The sequence below is a fragment of the Triturus cristatus genome, chromosome 1_2, assembly GCF_964204655.1.
Source record: "Triturus cristatus chromosome 1_2, aTriCri1.1, whole genome shotgun sequence".
In the NCBI taxonomy this organism is placed as follows: Eukaryota; Metazoa; Chordata; class Amphibia; order Caudata; family Salamandridae; genus Triturus; species Triturus cristatus.
Window position 1 is genome coordinate 463118982 of NC_140580.1, and position 18641 is coordinate 463137622.

Here is an 18641-nt window from a genome sequence, read left to right on the forward strand (position 1 = left end):
GTCAGTCGGAGATCCGGAGTGGATGGTGTTCATCGTGTGGGTTGTGTCTTCGGTGGTCACTGCGGTCCAGGTGCGGAGGGTGGCGGTGGGGTGCGTTGGTTCGACGGTTGGGTTCGAGGATGGTGCACCAAAGCTGTTGTGGATGTCGGCAATCTTGCGGTGGAAGAACGAGGCGAGTGAGTCGCAGAGATCTTGTGATGGGGTGATGTCGTTGTTGCCGGTGCTGGGGCTGGAGAACTCCTTGACGATGCTGAAGAGTTCCTTGCTGTCGTGGGCGTTGTTGTCCAGTCGATCCTTCAGTGATTTCTTCTTGGTGGTGCGGATGAGCTGGTGGTGCTTGCGGGTCGCGTGTTTGAGGGCGGTCATGTTGTCAGTGGTCCGGTCGAGGAGCCAGGCTTTCTCGAGGGTGCGGCAGGTCTTCTTGGAGTCCTTGAGGTCGTCTGTGAACCAGGGGGCCTTCTTGCTTCTGGGTCTGCTGGGAGGGTTCTTCAGTGGTGCGAGGTCGTCGGCACAGGCGGTCAGCCACTGCGTGAAGTTGCGGGCTGCTTCGTTGGGGTCCGGTGTGCTGGCAGGTGGGTTCTGGCTGAGTGAGGTGGTGAGCTGGTCGGCGGTGATCTTGCTCCAGCTTCTGTGAGGAGCCTGTTGCGGTTGGTGGTGGGTGGTGGTTTTTCTGAAGCTGAAGTGGACGCAGCTGTGGTCAGTCCAGTGAAGTCCGGTGGAGTGGCTGAAGGCGATGCTCTTGCTGGATGAGAAGACAGGATCAAGCGTGTGGCCGGCGTAGTGGGTGGGGGTGTTGACCAGTTGCTTGAGTCCAAGGTTGGCGAGGTTGTCCAGCAGGTTGATGGTGTTGCGGTCCTTGTTGTTCTCCAGGTGGAAGTTGAGGACCATGGAGGCAGCCGGAGCAGGCGCAGAGGATGAGCGCAACCCCACAAGAACCCCGGATGACCAGCCTGGGACCTCTGGGACAAGGAAGGGCAAGGACAAGAAGAAGAGGAAAACAAAGTTTAGTCCGCAGGTGAACAGGATCATAGTCACGGAGGTGATGGAACACCATCAACAACTGTTCATCACCTCCAACGTGTCATGGGGCACCAAAACTGGAATATGGTGGGACATCGTGGACAAGGTGAATGCCGTCAGAGAGCACAAGAGGACAATGGATGAGGTCAAGAGGCGATGGAATGACATCAAGAGAAAGACCAAGGAGAAACTCGCAGCCAACCAGAAGGCAGCAATGCAGACTGGAGGGGGGGGGGGCCAGCGCCACAGCTCGTGCTGGATGACATGGAGGAGCTGGTGTCGACAGTCATCAGTGTGGATACTGTGGCTGGTGTCGGGGGACCGGACACTGATCGACAGGACACAACACAACTGTAACAGGGTGAGTGACGACCAGGTACTGGGGGGACGGGTAGAGATGGCCACGATGGCACACATGCACAATCAAGCAGAGCACATTGCACACCCTCAAGGACTCTGGGTCATCGCCTAGATCTATCGACTGTCACAATGTACAATGCCATACTGTCTGAATGTCAACATATACCATGCGGCTACATACATGTGGACACATTGCAATACACCATCTCCCCTTCACAATGCAGGGCAACTGTCAACACCCCCTGCAGAGCAGTCCCAGCTACTCTTCACTGATGATGAGGAGGACAACCCCAGCATCGACGCACAAGCCCTCCTAGACATCATTGACATCATCCGCGACTCACCTCCAGGATCAGGGCTGACCAGCTGCATCGAGGAGACCCCACCCACCACCCAAACCACCCAGCAGGAGGCACCCACAGCCCCAGCAGTCTCCCAAGACCCCCAGGAACAACACATAGCCTTCCAATGCCGTGTGCTGGAGGCCCAGAGGGAGACGGCTGAGCAGGTGCGGATGGGGTTCGACCTCGTAGCCACCAAACAGGATGCCATCTATGGGTGTCTAGGCCCACTCCATGGTCTCCAACGAGCCCTGACTGACATTGCTAGAGTCCTGACGTGGAGAGAAGAGCACCTGTCCGCTCAGACGGGCACCAGCGATACCAGCCGTGAGCTGGCACACATGCGGAGGCTCACGGAGGACATGGTGCGGATGGAGGCGGAAAGGATGGCAGCCACCGCTGTACATCAGCGAAATGTAGCTGGGATCTACCATGCTCTGCAGATCATCATCATGGCATTGCTGCCACAAGACGATGTGCAGATAAATGCTGCTACCTCCACACCATCCACATCGCCACCCCCTGGTGTGCCATTGACTCACAGTGCGGCAGACGTATCCACTCCGGAACCTGATGTGTCAGTGGCACACAGTGCCTCAGCCAGTACTGCAACACCCAAAGGTGAGGCAGAGCACATATTCGGGGACGAGGACATGGATGGGTTTGTGATCAGGGGGCACTAGCATTCATTTCTACCACCTGGCCTGTTTCTGCTTGGTGCCGCACATGGCCTCATGACCTTCCACCGACCCCCGATACACTCCGATGCACTCACCTTGAACAGTGACATGGACTGCCATATCTTGTTTGATGACCAATGACACGGTGACCAGACTGCGGACTGTACCCTCCCTCCTCCGCAGTACTTGTCATCCCCGGATGGACTCTGGCTGGCCCTCCACGGGCCCATATTGTGTAGTGTGCTCGGCATTGCCCTGAACCGCTCCAGCTGCAGAACTGCACTAGATGTGCAATAATCATCCAGTGACGCACTGCTGTGTCATGTCCTCCATCATTCATGTATGAATGTGTGGATGAATGTAGGGACAGTGATTTCCCTTGCGTCAATGATGCTCATCCTGTGGGATACCAGTCAGAGGGTGCTACATTGCATATTGTGTACCGGGTCCCATGAAGACTACAACAGGGACACACGCATCAGTCACTTCCATGTCCAGACATGGACTGAACTACACCCAGAGCCCACAAGTCATTGTTACAAGCCCTGCGCTAGTCCGGCGTACGGCAGGCCAGACCACTCCGCTTACATTCCGATGGAGGGTCCTCATTGCAGGCGTACTCACTGGTGGTGTGCAGGTCACTGGTCTAGTTGTCAGCATGTCACAGACACTCCCTGAGGGCAGGTTTGCATGCACACCACACCCATCCGGCACAGGCGTCACAGGCCATGTGACTCCGCCAACATAAGGGGCCGACAGAGTCACATTCCCCTCTACCAGTGGTGACTGGATGACGGACACTCCACGGTTCTCAATCATAAAGGGCCCATGAGTTGTTGCACACAGGGTTAGTGGCACCCAAGGCCTTGCGGCCGTCATGGCCCTAGTACCACGTGGCGCTGACTGGGGTTGCACAGGGTTAGTGGTGCCCGGAGCATTGCGGCCGGCACAGGCACCCTGCCACGGAAGAGTGACTTTGGGTGCACTGAGTTAGTGGCACCTTAAGCTGCTGAGCGGGTGTGCAGCCTGCGATGACGCCCCGTCCCGGCATGTCTGCGAGCCCGGGCTTGTGGCTTGCAGCGGCACGTGGTGGGACCACCTGTCTACACGCCGGTGGCGGAAGGTGAGCAGTGATGCCTGGGTGTGCATGGGCGGGCATGCTACGATGGGCGGCGGGAGGGGCTGGGGTGCCTCTGCCTGGGTGTGAATGGGCAGGCAGGCGATGTTTTCTTGTGCAAGTGTGTGTACTGTGCCAATCATGTGTCTGGACTCTGTTTCAGATGATGGCTCTGTCTCAGATGTGTGACCTGGTGTACTGCTCTACATACTGGCAAGTGGTTGGAGACACACCGGTGCAGTAGGTGAGCAGTGTGGCCTGGGTGCACAGGGGAGTCTCTTTCTCTCTCTCTCTCTCTCTTCTCTCCCTCTCCCCCTCTCTTCTTCTCTCTCTCTCTCCCCCTCTCTTCTTCTCTCTTCCTCTCTCTCCCCCTCTCTTCTTCTCTCTCTCTCTCTCTCTCTCTCCCCCTCTCTTCTTAACTCTCTAGCTCCCTCTCTCTTCTTCCCTCTCTCTCTCCCGCTCTCTTCTGCTCTCTCTCTCCCTCACTCTTCTTCTCTCTCTCTCTCCCCCTCTCTTCTTATCTCTCTCTCTCTCTCTTCTTCTCTCTCTCCCCCTCTCTTCTTCTCTCTCTCTCTCCCTCTCTTCCTCCCTCTCTCCTTCGCTCTCTCTCTGTCCTTTGATGTGCGCAGGACACACCTTTTCATCATGTTTTTTGTCTTGCAGGCTGTGACCTATGGATTGTCCCGCGGGGAGCCGCCATGTGTCTTCGTTTCATTTCAGTGTTCATTTTAATAAAGTTTCATTTGTTGCTTCAAAAGTGAATGTGTGATGCTCATTTTTGTGACAACACATGCATGTCACCAGTTGTGATTTTGTGACATCAAGCGGATTATTTTATACATGTTTAGGTGTAGCTGTTGTGCCATGTCTTTGGTCGGGGGGTGCCGGGGAGGGGGGTCCTGGGGGGGAGTGGCGTCGGCGGGTGTTGTTGCCCTTTTGGCCCTCCGGGCTGCATGTTCAGTTGGCTGGGTGCATCTGTTGTTCTTCAGGTGTGGGTCTGGGCTACATTTTATGGTGCAGGCTGCAGTCCGACTTTGCACCAGGTCAGAGCAGGTGTTATTTTCCTGCTGCTAAGGCACCTTATTGCCTGTTTTGTGTTCTTATTGCAGTTCTGGATGGTTGTTGTGGAGTGGTGTTGTCGCGGCTTTTGACACGGGAATGCCTACTCTGCATCTCATTAGTGATAGTTGCGGGGGTCATCTGTGGCGATGTTTTTTGCAGCTGCTATCGCGGGTAAACTGGTGCTGTGGGCTGTTAACACCAGCTTGTGATTGGGGCGATAAGTTTATCGCAACTTTGGCTGCGATAATGTGCCGTTAACTCTCCGATAGTTCCTTGTGAATATCCCCTTTTGTGTTCCATTGGTAATGTGAGATTACACCAGCGTAAATAAAATGTTGATGCATTTGCTGAATTTCTCCTTCCTCAATGTATGTGGACAATCAGAAAAGCATGCTAACCGTACAGAGAACCAGAAGTATGATCAGGAGTACAGAGAGTGACTAAGAGAGGTTAAAATGTGGCAAAAGGCCAAACTTTGGAGTCTGGGGATTTTGCTACTGTAAAGGGGATTGCAGTCAGAGAGAAAATGAATAAGAGAAACCACTGAAGACTGCGTTATTTATAGGACCCCTTCTACAATCTATTGGTACATGGTACATACCCAGTACTGCATCTTGAACTCTTTCTGCATTGCTACATATAACGTTTCAAACCTTGCTCCACTTTTATTCAGAGTTAAATTTAGTTCCTAATATAATCTTCATATCATTATTGGTCTCGCCGCCAATATGAACGTTTTTTCCAAGTCACCAGCATATTATGGTGGACAAAGAACAGAAAGAACAGAAAGTAAAGGAAAAAAAGGCTAAAAATACAACAACTACAAGACAAATCACACAAATCCATGAAATTAATATCCAATTCTTTCACATCCTGTGCATTTTCTATTATGTGAGTCATTTTATCGGATTCTTAAAAAGCGATGGAACAAAATAAGAAAGTACAACATGTGAAATGCATAAAATACGAGTTGCTCCATTTCTTCTTCCGGAAGGAGTAACATTTGATCTGCCACATATTTGCTTGGTGCAAACCTGCTTGGAATATCGGGAAAATTTCAAAATGTTATCACCGACACCAACAATCAGCAGAGTAATATTTACGGGCTACAATGATGAATTTTGAAAAACGTAAGCAATCTGCGTGAGAATTAATTGTAAAATAAACACAAATAGAAGGGCAGACAAATACAATATATATAGTTATTTCTCTTGTGTTGCTATTTAAGCTACATTGTCACCCTTTCGGCATTTCTTAGTTTAAACAATCTTCCCAGATTTAATTTAAAATCTTTGCCAGCAGAAAAAATGTATGAAACAGGACCACACAAGAATGAGAGTTGAAAATATTTTTCAATTGAGAATGAGTACTTCCATGTCCATATATTTAAAGATGTTTTTCACATACCTGCCAGTTTGCAATTGTTAATTTGCATATCACAACTCCACTTTTGCTTGCTAAGCACAAGCAGCACGGCCTTCCTGAGAAGAACTTGTATGCCTCGTATATTGACTAACATTAAATCGACTTACATCCCAGGAACATAACAGGTATATAATAGTGATGAAACCTAAAATGGATGTAGGTATGTATTCAAAAATACCCTATGCTGTTGCAGGGATTCTGCTAATGCATAGAATTATGTGCCGGAAACCAGGACCTCGGTGTATTGTTGTGTACCAAAAAAGCCACCTCAGTGCCCAGAGCCCCAATCCAACTAGCAATAGTGTCTCGTTCGTTCTCCGTACTACAGAGAAGCTACCAATGATTAGACAACCTAGAACATGCGACTTAGTAAACTCTCAGGAATAGTGGGAAACAAGAACACTCTTTCATTCACACCTATACTTGTCCACAACGTGAGTAATCAGAGACACTGTATAGTTTAAAATGTTTATTTTTAACTACGTGCTCTAAGGTGCAGTACTCTAGCCAATACGAGCAGCATAATGCATAAGAACAATATCATCAGCATTGCTACAATTCAATAAAGCAAAAAAGGGGAAATCCTATTATAATGACATATAAACAGGACTATAGCTCCTTCTACCACCCTCCCCGTGCTCATGAGCTGGTTTAGAATAATTACAGAAGACCTCTGGGCTTTGTCAGCGAGACCCCATACCTATGAGATCAGATGCTATGAATCACATCCAAGGATCAGCACAGCTCTACTATGTTGGAAAGGTTTTCTCCAAGTGCCTTCTCATGCATGTAATGCCATATTAAAAGCACCCGATTTTCAGTTGGGTTGCTGTGCTTCATGTTATGTCTATGTGTGTAGGACTGCCCAAAGTAAATCAACAGCATACATTGGTATTCGACCTTGAACACGCTGTGCAGACAGAGAGCGCGGTGCCCAGCTGAATATGTGAAAGGTAGACAGTTCTCATGTGCAGCAGCGCCAGCAAAGTTTTTCACGAGAACAGAGCCCTGTAGTGTTATGTGCAAAAGTGGCAGAATGGCAGCCAAGCATATACTACTTATGCTAACTTAGCAATGTCTGCAGTTAACCCCATTTCCTCACTACAATGCTAAACTATGAAAAATAGAAATCCATGTAAGTCAGTGGGGTGCTGTGAGAAATCCAGTTGGAGGCCCCAAGGCCACTCATATGTCAGTCGGCCCCAATCGTGTAGCAGGACAGAGCAGTCCAAGGCTGACTGAGGTAGGAGCAGTGGGCTAAAAACTTCTTTACTGCTTACCCATCTGAGGCTACGCTGCTACATTTGTGGATGCTGCTTGTGGGTGCCCTTAATTCCTACTTGGGAGAGGTAAGCTGGTGTCATTCTTGTTATTTGATTTTAAAGTTCTTTTAATTTCTTAGTCACCCTTAGGGGTATGGAAGAATCTGAAGAAACGGATCCTTCCTTGAGATAATATAACTTTAGTTTGTCATTCATTTCCAAAATATTAAAAAGCTTAGGAGACCCGAGAGGTTTTTTTTTTTTAGCGTATTTTCTGATCCATCTTAGAAATCCTCCCTGACTGTGCCTTAATTCAAGGAGCTGGGGTTTTTCGTGTCATGTCAACAAATATTTGTGTATAGACCAAATGTGCTTTGTATGTTGCTTAAACTTATCAACTTGGTAGCAGCATTTTACACATGAATGAGTGAATGAATGACCAACTTATAAAGTAACGAAGAAATAAACAAGGGCGTCAGGGCACAAAGCAGTTCTACTGTCAGGGGGGCGGGTGCATCAACCCTCTATAAGAAATATTTATAGGGCAAAGATCCAGGTTTTCAAGGACTTACGAAAAGAAAGCTTGTTGGAGCCTCTTGAAGTACAAAGTGCTGTATCTCCTGTGAATGCTCAGTGGGTGCATCAAGGGAATCTCTGGTTTGTTGATGACTGTTTTGGACTAAATCTTATGTACTTAAAAAAAAAATTCTCCATTAGTGGCCATATTATTAGTCACTTTCCTGCAATCTCTGCAATCCCTATAGCAACACGTCTTTTATCCACTGGCTCCTATAATCTGTGGAGTGGTGAAGGGACCAATGCATCAAATAAGAGTCCACTACAATTGACATTTAAGCAAACAGAATCCAGGAGCAGCATGACCATAGTTTTGAACTTAAACATTTTAAAAGTCCTTTTCATTTCTTCTGTCACTTTGCTGCTATCTCTAGCACAACTAATCCACCCCCTTTTCCACATAGCGTGCAGGGTGGTAAAGGTAACATCAAGGGGAGAAGATGGCAAATAAGAAACAGTTTTGATTGGTGAAAAGATGACATCCAAAGAATTAGAATCCTGGAGAGGCATGATGTTGCAGTGCTGGTAAAGCTGGTCGCATAGTGCATCACCATTATTCCATTTGGACAGAAAGCTTGAAGGCTGTCAGTCAGAAGCCCTTCCCCTCGAAGCCCCTGGTTTACCAGTTTTGTAACCAGTGTAATTAAATTGAAAGCATTCTCTTTTCACTCCTGTTTTCAAATGCATTCTGGAGGGTGTCCTAGATAATCCCAGGGGCTTTATTACACCAAGTACCCTGCGGCGCAACCGGCGTTTGCGCACACTTTGCATGCCCCCATGGCATTTTTGGTATTACAGAAGGAGCCACAGACGCTTGTGGAGCCCCTTTTGTAATACTGAAAGTGCTGGCACACATACAGCGCCAGTGCTTTCTCAAGAGGGCATTCCCTTATTTGCATAGGGGTGTGCTCCATGCAGATGAGGGAATTATTTTGCCTCTGCGCTGACGCCGTATTGCAGACACAGGCGCAGAGATGCTATAAAAAGGGTGATGGAGGATGGGTGCACATATTTGATGAATGTAACAACTTACAGCAATTGCGGGAAGATGTTTTTACCAAGATTTCTCTATTTATGTCTTTGACAATCGATCCATCATCTATGCTGGTTTCATTTGGTTCCTCCGGGTAGGTGAAATGGTTAACAAAATATCAGCAGTATTTTATACTAATCTCCATAGCGGTCGCTAGGTCACTTGTCCTGCAAAATTGGAGAATCGATAAGCCACCTAGGATTGATCAATGGCTTAATAAAATGCGCAGGACTTTCAGATTCGAGGAGGCCTACGATAGGAGCTTCTGTAAGATTCAGAGCTATCTGGCAGAATTTCTCTACCTATTGTGTTGCGGAGGAAAGGAGATTATAAGAGTTGTGTGTTTTATAGGAGCCAATTTCTGCATTTTATTTAATTAATAGCTGCTGTTAGCCATATTTGCACTCTCAATAGTTCTTGATGTTGATTTGCGAAATTTGATGAAGGTATCGTTCAGATATTAGTTCAACACAGCACTTTATTTACAAATAGCGCTGCTACCACCACAATGCACTTTGAATAAGTTTCTGAACTTCTTTGTTTGCTAGGATACCCACACACTGCACTCTCTGTAGGTTCTGATTTATATGCCAGGCTGTCGTAGTCATTTTATAGCTGTTAGCTTATTGTAGTCTTCAATGTTTTTTTTTTTGCTGCTAGTCTTATATGCACTTTAAATAGATTGTTTGCCAGCTTGATGTAGCTATTGTAGAGCGTAGTTGTCGATTATACAGTAACAATCAGGAACAGACATATGTATTTGTGGGGAATCATTGGGAGTAAGCACTTGCATCGACCATAGTTTAATACAGGTTACTGAGAAATATGTTACATATGCTCTATATATATTTTTATTGAGTATTTGTATAGTTGCTATTAATTTAGATCTATCAATGTATCTCCATGGAATCTAGTGCTGTTATCAATTGAATAACTGTTATTTGCGCCTCTTGTTATGTATTCTGTAATACCATGTATTATGTCTGCTTGCTTTCGTTTGTTTGTTTTCCTGTTCTAATAACAAAAAAAAGACACTGTCGCAGAGACAAAGAAGCTCTCAGGAGGCGCAGTGTCACTGTGCCCCCTGAAAGCAGCCCTCTAGAGAGGGGAAAGGGGGTCCCCAGACATCCCCTTATAGGTAGGTGAAGCCACCCGCTTAGAAGGGGATCTCTAATCTCCTTTAAAAGTGCAGGCGGGTTGCTTGCCGCCTGCACAGGGAAACATGGAGCGGCTGCTTTAAAGCCATATTTCACTTGAATGCACTGCCCCTAGGTCAGCATGAGTTCCCATATTTCACTTGAATGCACTGCCCCTAGGTCAGCATGAATTCCCGGCTGCCCTGCGGACAGCACATCCAAGTTATATAGGGCACTCTTTCTCTGTTTGCACCTGGCACACCTGTTTTAAGGTGCGCCAGGGAGAAAAACAGCGAAAGGGCACCCTATACATAATAGGGCCACTAGAGCACAAATCACAAAGGAAATCTTAAGCTCGTAAGACCTGTTGCAAATTATTTCCTTACAAAATTGTCAAATGTTTGCACCAGTCCTTATTTTGCACCTTTGATCAATTCTCATGTGAAGTAAGTGTGAACCAAGTTGTAATGTGCTTGAACCACTCTTAAATCGTGTTTTTCCAGCTAAAGCAGCTAATTGCTTTATACGTCCTTCAAGCCACTGAACATAGTGCCTCCATTAAACCTGCTGTACTCTCTCTCTCTCTGTAGTTATATGGGACCCAATCCTACTTGAAGCCACTAATTCAGAGCTATCAGCATTTGAACGGGCTTCAATGACTGATGATTTTCTGGACTGTAGCACAGAGCCTACAGTCAAACCGCCTAGTAATAAAAACAGGTTTGATTTGCTTCAAATATTAACATTATTTGTTCCAGTAGTAGACAAGCATGAATGTCTGAATAAACTAACCCACTGGGCACAAAGGAAAGCAAAGTTGTGCACAAAAATTGTGCTTGTTCCCCAATTTCTGAAAAGTGGTCCAATCTACTATCGTTTTAAGTCACTAAATGTAAGAAATCCGAAAGAATCTAGGAGAAGCAGTAGGGTGGTTGACATAAGTATAATCAAACGTGATAGCTAATCCTTCCTCATTGCCGAGCAGTTCATGGCATCTCTGAATCAAATACAACATTAGCTGATCCATGTTCCCGTACCATCTTCTGATCAACCAGACCTCTGTACTTTTGAAGTAAGCTGTCAAAAACCCTGGAATTTCTGGTGACACACCTCAGGAGGAAGATAGCTTTGCTTAGGCTTACAATGAAGGAAAGGAAAAAGCTTAAGAACGTGTGGTAAAGCTCAATATTGCACCCAATTTTCAATAATGACCCCACCACTAAACCAGCCAGCCACAGTCTGATAGAGTGTTTGGACTTAGAAAGAAACCAAGTTCTTTGTTCAGGTTGCATTAGAAGAACTGAAATATTGGGACTCTTCACTCCAGCGTGTTCCTTTTAATCAAATTGGGTTTCAAATACCCCTAAGAAAGTTAGATAGCATATTAGTGTTTTTTGTAATTGCAAAAAAATAAAAACTCACACATTCGCAGCCTTGCTCACACACGCTTGTTTTGACCAATGGAAATATGCTTCGACAAAGTGAGCAGAAATTGCTTATGGTACAAACCTATCCTATGAGAAACTCCACAATGATTGCTCCTTTTAAGAGAGAGGCTATATACAAATACTTGGGTGAAGGTAAAGGAAGGTGCTGGCAACGCAGATTCTGCTACAGTGTATACAATCGGTGGTCTTTAGCAGGGTTGTGAGCTAGTGCACCATCTATTCAAAATGAAACTATGCTGCTGATTTCAACAATCATCTTAACAGTATGCTATTCCATTCCCAGAAATGATTGGGTGATTATTACATCATAATTCATAATAACTTTATTTCGACAGATAATGCCATATAAGATTTGAACACTGGAAATAGAACTGTACATTACATAACCATTAAAAGACTCAGGGAAAAAGGTGCAAAGATACAATAATTACAATACAGTAATAGCAGTATTTCATCCTCTCAAATCAATGGAAAATAACACAGAAAATCATAACTAAAACTTTCCAGCATAGTTACATAAAATACTACTTTTTCAAACAATGATGTAAAATTGATAAAAACACGTACTTGTAAAACTACAAAAAGCATATTCTAAAATTAACATCAAGGGTCACAAGGAGCCAATACAAATAATAGCCTCACTAATTACATGTAACACCCCCACCAACCTGGCCACAGAAAATACACCATTACATGATCTTGTATTTAAACCAGTTGTTTGGGTCAAGACTAAAATAGAAATACATCATTTGTCCTGTGCAGTCAACACTTTCCTTCTTAGGGACCAAAGTCACCTCAGAAATCGTGCCACGGTGCAGGCATACAGCAAGCAAGCATTGGATTTTAAAATTCTGAGCACAATGTGATAATTACACGGGCTCAGTTGCCTGCATTATGGCTTTAGCCATAACCAACGAGGAGACACATAAGCTGGACAACCAAAAAGACATGAGCCACAGTTTCCACAGCATTGCTAATGCTACACGCTGGACACAAGGTCAATTTATTCGCATCCCATTTACTAGTGAATGATCTCAAGGGAAGCGTACCAACCCTAATTTGGAAGCATAATTTCCTCTCTGGGGGCACAGGAATTACACGCCAATAAAGTTCTAAGGTACTAGTGCAATGAAAATCAATTAATTCCTCAGTCAATGATCCCCCCCACAGAATGTACAGTCGACTTGGTTACCCAGCTTCAATACTGCTATTTTGTGTTTAATAAGCTTTATTAGTAACAAAGGATGCCAAGCAAAAAAGACAATCATTACATATGAAATACAAATTGATGAGAGTAGCAACAATGCAGTAGAGGAGAAAGCTCTTTAGAATTTTTAACAGAAATTACGGGAAGGGAAGGAAGAAAGAGAAAATAAGATAGATTATACATCATACAAGTGAGGGTCAAATAACCTTACGTCATACTATACAATAAGTGAAACTGTTGAAATACCTTAAAGATAAATATAAGGGTAAGAGCTGATGAAAAAGAGAACAAAGAATAACAGCTCATGGGTTTTAAAATTTTCAGAGAAATTGCGAAGTTTCTGTTGTTTTGCAACCTTATTCAAATAAGAGGTTGACGGTAGCCAAAATAAATCTCTGTTTACTTGCTGTTGACATGAAGAAGAAAATGCAACATCTAATCTATGATAATGACAAACAGTATTCCACCAAGCTTTTATTGACATTTTAGAGGCACACTTCCAATTTAATGTAATTTGCTGAAAGGCTAAAGCTAACATTAGATCAAATAAACCATGTTTGCAGTGAGTTAATCCTAAAGTATCTGATAAACTTCTGAGAAAAAGTAATACATTAGACAAGGGACATTGGAAATTGAAAATGAGCGAAATATGGGACCAAACCTTTTTCTAAAAAGAGGCAATAGGTGGGCAAAGAAAAAGAAGATATAACAAATCCGTGAAAGAATGGCCCCAAAACCTACACACAGGGTTATTTGTGTGAGAAAAAGTGGCAGTAGAAACCATTGTGTAGTATAGTCTGTGATATAAAAAGAACAGGGAATGAGTAGTGGATGCAGACCTTGTGATCTTAATGATCTAGACCAGATCTTTTCCCAGAAACCAATGCTCCAAACAAATCCCAAATCTGCTTTCCAAGCAAGTTCCAATTTAGTTTTGACATGTTTGGGTTTTGGGGTTGACAGATATTTATAAATCAAAGCAGCTTTTGGGAAAATAGTAAGTCATTTAAGGAGTCATCCATGAGGGAAGTAACAGGTGGGCAAAGTGAATAAAAAAGCATCCGGAACAGTTTCCATAAGAATTTAATACTTATACCAAAAGCAACGAGGGAAACGAAAAGTAACCTGAAATTGAGCGAAAGAACAAGGAGTCACCCCATCAAACAAGTCTTGAGCCCAAATTGTATCCCTAAGACTCCATGCCCTGCAATAAAGTGGTCAATTATTGACAGTAATCAGATGATTGTACCATAGGGGAGGATGGAGAAAATCATCTTGAGAAAGAATTTTTGGGTAAGAAAGGGGTCCCAGCAAAGATCAGGTATGCTTAAAGAGTGAGAGAGAGGTAACGGCAGTCTTTGAGGAAAAAGCAAAGCGAACATTGATTTTCTGATTACAAAAATGGATCAACAATTTCATTACAATCGCCACCCAAAATAAAAAAAAATCATCTTTCTATAGAGTGCATTTTTTGTAATATTAGTCCAGAATGAGTAGTCAGGTTGAGTCGGGCCACAAACATTAAAAACAGTTAGAGAAATATCATCAATTATTAATTTAACCCACCTACCCTCTGAATCAATTTCTTGAGACAAAACAGAACATTTTAATGTTTTTATGGCATAAAATAATTACCCCATTTTTCTTGGTGGCCATAGGAGAAACTAAGACTGTACCAACCCAAGTACGTTTAAGTTTAAAAGCTTCCATTTCAGTAAGGTGCACTTTTTGCAAAAGAACCAAATCTGGGTTGTAGGAAGCTAAATGAGATAACATTCTCTTTCTCTTAATAGGATTAATACAACCTTTCATATTCCAGGATACAACTCTGAATTAAAAAATGGAATATCAAATAGAGAACTACACAACCATCAGTTATGGAAAGGAAGGAAAGAAATGAAAAAATAAAAAAAGCATAGAAGAAGGTAGATAATAGAATATACAAAAAAGAGAGAAAAGAAAGGAAAGTAGAATAGGGAAAGGAAAGAAGGAAAAGAGAGATAACAAGAAGGGACAGCACATGTCAAACTGACAACTGTAATACATACAGTTTAAGGGAAAGACAAGAAATATAACAAAGAGTGGTGACAAACAGGTGAGATGGCACAACCAACAAAGGAGGAGGAATCACATTGGGATGCCAAGCATGACGAATAGGAAGATAGAGATCCAAATACTCTGCAGGGGAATAGGAGAGAAAAATAACACAAAACAAGTAAAGCACAGGCTGCAATGGAAGCAAACATGAGTGATCAGGCACAATGAACAATTGCATAAAAATTCAAGTTAAAGAGGAAGGACCAGGAATCTCCATCATCATCATTGAATGAGAGTGAATACATTTCCCGAGTTCCACAGGATCGTCGAACGTAGAAGTGTAATTCTGGAAGGTCACCTTAAATAGACATGGATGAAAGAGACCATTACGTTCGCTTGAGGCATGCAGTTCAGGTTTTAGTTCAAAGAAGTCTTTCCACCGCTTAGCAATTGCTGTGGAAACATCGTAGGAAATGAACAATTTTGCACCAGACCAAACAAGATGGTTTTTAATCTTGGCTTTGTTTAATATTTGCATAAGGTCAGTGAATTTCAAAAAAGAAGGATCAATCTACGGGGCTTTGATGGAGCCGAAGTTGAAGACAACCGAGGTCCCAATCTGTGGTCTCTTTGAATATTTAATTTAGTGGATGGAGGAAGATCCAGAAACTTTGGAAAAAAGAGGTGAAAAAAGTAACTGAATCATTCCCTTCAAGACCCTCAGGAAGACCATACAGATGAAGGGTATTATGTCTGTTCCCATTTTCAAGATCCTCTGCTGACTTTTTAAACAGTAGAATATCTTTCTCCATAGTAGCAATTTTTACAGACGTAGCCTGGATGTCACTAATGGGCTGCTCCACCAAGGACAGACGAGATTCCATAGATGACCATTTATTGTCCAGAACCTGCAAACTGGTATTAGTTCCTTCAACAAATAGTTGAAAAGCACGCATTTCCTCTAGTACAGTGTCCAAAGATACAGGAGAGAGAGGTTTAGGCAGAGAAGGAGGGTCTTGTTTAAGGTGCTTACTGGCAAAAGATGCTGTCTGTGTTTTTGAGGATGGTACAAACAAAGCTACAAACCAAGAAGAAGGTTGAGCCATAGCATCAGCCAAGTGCACACAGTCCATTGAGGGTACAGTAGAAGAGGATTTAGAAACAGGCAGACTAGGAGCGCTGCTTTTATTTGAGTGCAATAGAGATTTGCTTCTGCCCATAAGTGAATTTAAAGACAAAAGCAGGAAGCTAACCAGCAGCAAATTGGCAGAGCCCTCTCTGACCTACTGTTCCTAATGGGAGAAAGCACAGAACCAACAAAATAATGGCAAACACGTTGTGGAAGACTTTGTAGGGAGCCTGGGGTGGCCCAATATGCCCAATAATGTGAAGAAAAGAAAGAAAGAAATAAAGTACCTTGTTCACACCCAAGCGCTGAGGAAACCTCAGCTCGGGAAGAAAATCAAAATGGTGGCCGGAATGGGGTTATGGAGCGCAGGTGACATAAACAGCAAAAAACTCCATATCCTGAAATAAAAAAGTTGGCTTCCCCACAGGAAGCGTTCCACTGCACTAAATGCCTATCTCCATGTGGTCATGTATGCTGGAACCGCAGAAAGATGGAGCAGCAGTCTCGACGTGATACGGAGTTCTGTATGAGGCAGAATCTTAGGTGACGCCGCGCACTCTCTCCCAATACTGCTTTTTTAACAGCTGTTTTGGAGGCACGAGATGACATGCTGGAGATTACCACCAATCTTTATGGCCAAGCGAAAGCAACAGGTTTTTCAACTGCACCAGCCAATCAATCATATTAAATCTATTGCACTGTTTAACTTCTATCAGGGCCAGTGCATAGCATTTAAGCCCCGGTGTGATCTAAATCCTCCTCCAGATTATTGGGGCAGCAGTTTTGCCTTTTGAGTTAACATCTTCCTTACCATATCCAACAGGATAGAAAGCAATTGTCCTCTGATTTTGTTGGACCTGAACAATTTATAAACCCCCATAGCTCGGAACCATACAGAGCTGATCCAACAGCTTTCGCTACATATATTTCTATCATAGGGGGAATGGGCTTACTAAAGGACTTGGGATGCTCTTAACAAGTCACATGTACCATTTGCTTATGCTTCAAAGCCTTTTTTTCTAGGTGAGTTTTCCAGGATATATTAGATGATCTGTTGATCCCCAGATAATTAAAAGAGTACACCCTCTCAAGTGCTGTGATTCCTTAAAATTAGTTTTCCTTTAAAGGTTTTGTGTTGGTTTTGTGTTAGGCTTATCTGTATTAATTTCTAAACCACCACTGTGAGCAAAGTTCCTTAAATTGAGAAATCAATTGTTAGAGCCCAATTGGGGTTTTCAAAATTAATATGGTGTCATCTTCGAAAAGCAGTATGGGCACTTTTACTGAGGCCATCATGGGTGCATTCGAGGGATGTTGCAGAAGGAACTCTACAATATCATTCTGATGAAGGGAAAACAAGGTAGACGTCATAACGCATCCCTGCCTGACACCTTTATCAATAGAGAACCAGTCACTTAGTTGGCCCTGACTACCACACTGACTTCTAGCATGGTTTCCTTCAAGCAAATGGATGAGCAACTCTAGGATAGATGGTGGCATTCCATGTCACTTAGAAACTCCCATAACTTGTGGCAATACACCAGGCCAAAGACCGACCTATGGTATGTTAAAGATACCTTTTAATGGTTGACCAATTAGAGACCATGACAGGTTGAATCTTCGTGCCATGGCCCACAAACCTTTTTTAATCCTGACCCCAGGATGTTCCATTAAAATGTATCTTTAACATACCAGGTAGTTAGTTTTAACCTTACCCTCACTTTCCTCACACACTCCCTCCACGCCAAGCTCATCTGAAGGTTTTAGTATACCTCCCAACTACTTCATAAAAACATCCCTGAGCTCCTCCCTCACAGTGTGTAGCCCGTACTGCAACCAGGTTCGCAGTGCAAGGAGGGTCCCAATGATGAAGCATGCCACCTATGGGTGGGTGAGGGAATTCCTCCTTTAAAAAAGGACTTTGTTGTTGCAATTTTGACCCAGGGTGGCTTGTTTGTGTTACTATATTTGATACGAGGGAAGTCACCCCCTGCCGGTCTCTAAATCTCCTTAGGCCTCTTTTGTGTGCATCATGAAGAGAACAAAATAGTACTATACCCCAAAAGTAAGTGCTGGTGGGTCTCACCTGCAACTACAGGCTCAAATAAAGCCCTGGAAATACTAGCAAAGAGAGATGACACAGGAAATCAATGGAATACCCATTTACAATCTGTTCTAGTTGATTTGAAGGTTACAGATCAATGTAGTACAACATTGACATTTACAGCATTTACACTCATAGTAAATAGTGCCCCATTACCAGTTTCACATAGTGAGGATTCAGCTAGAATACGGGTAAAATGTCCACTTGAGTTCTTGCCATATTGGTCGCGGAAGCACAACTCTCATTATTGCAGACTCTACAGTTATAAATGTCAGTTGTGTTTGCAAATTTTTTCAGTTTGCCCTGCACTTTTGCCTGAGATCAAAAAATGCACAGGTGCGGGTGATTTGCGTGATTTGTTCTGTGTAATTATGCAAAATTATTCAAGGTTATGCAGATTTACGCAAGGAGCGTAACCCTGGATTTTGTGCTATTTTGTTAGTGCAAGCCCCACCCTTGTGCCCAAAATGGACCAGAGGATGCATTTTGCACTTAGCAAATAGTGCTAAATGCAACAAAACACAAACAACATCAACCAGCACCAGCAGCTACTGTATTACTGCGCTCATGCATTAGGAAGTTTTCCAAAATTACTCTAAATTACACGAGTGAGATTAATTGCATAATGTTATGTAATTTCATGTCATAGGAGTAACTTGAAACTACCAACATTACTCTAGTTACTCCTGCGTAATTAAAATGTT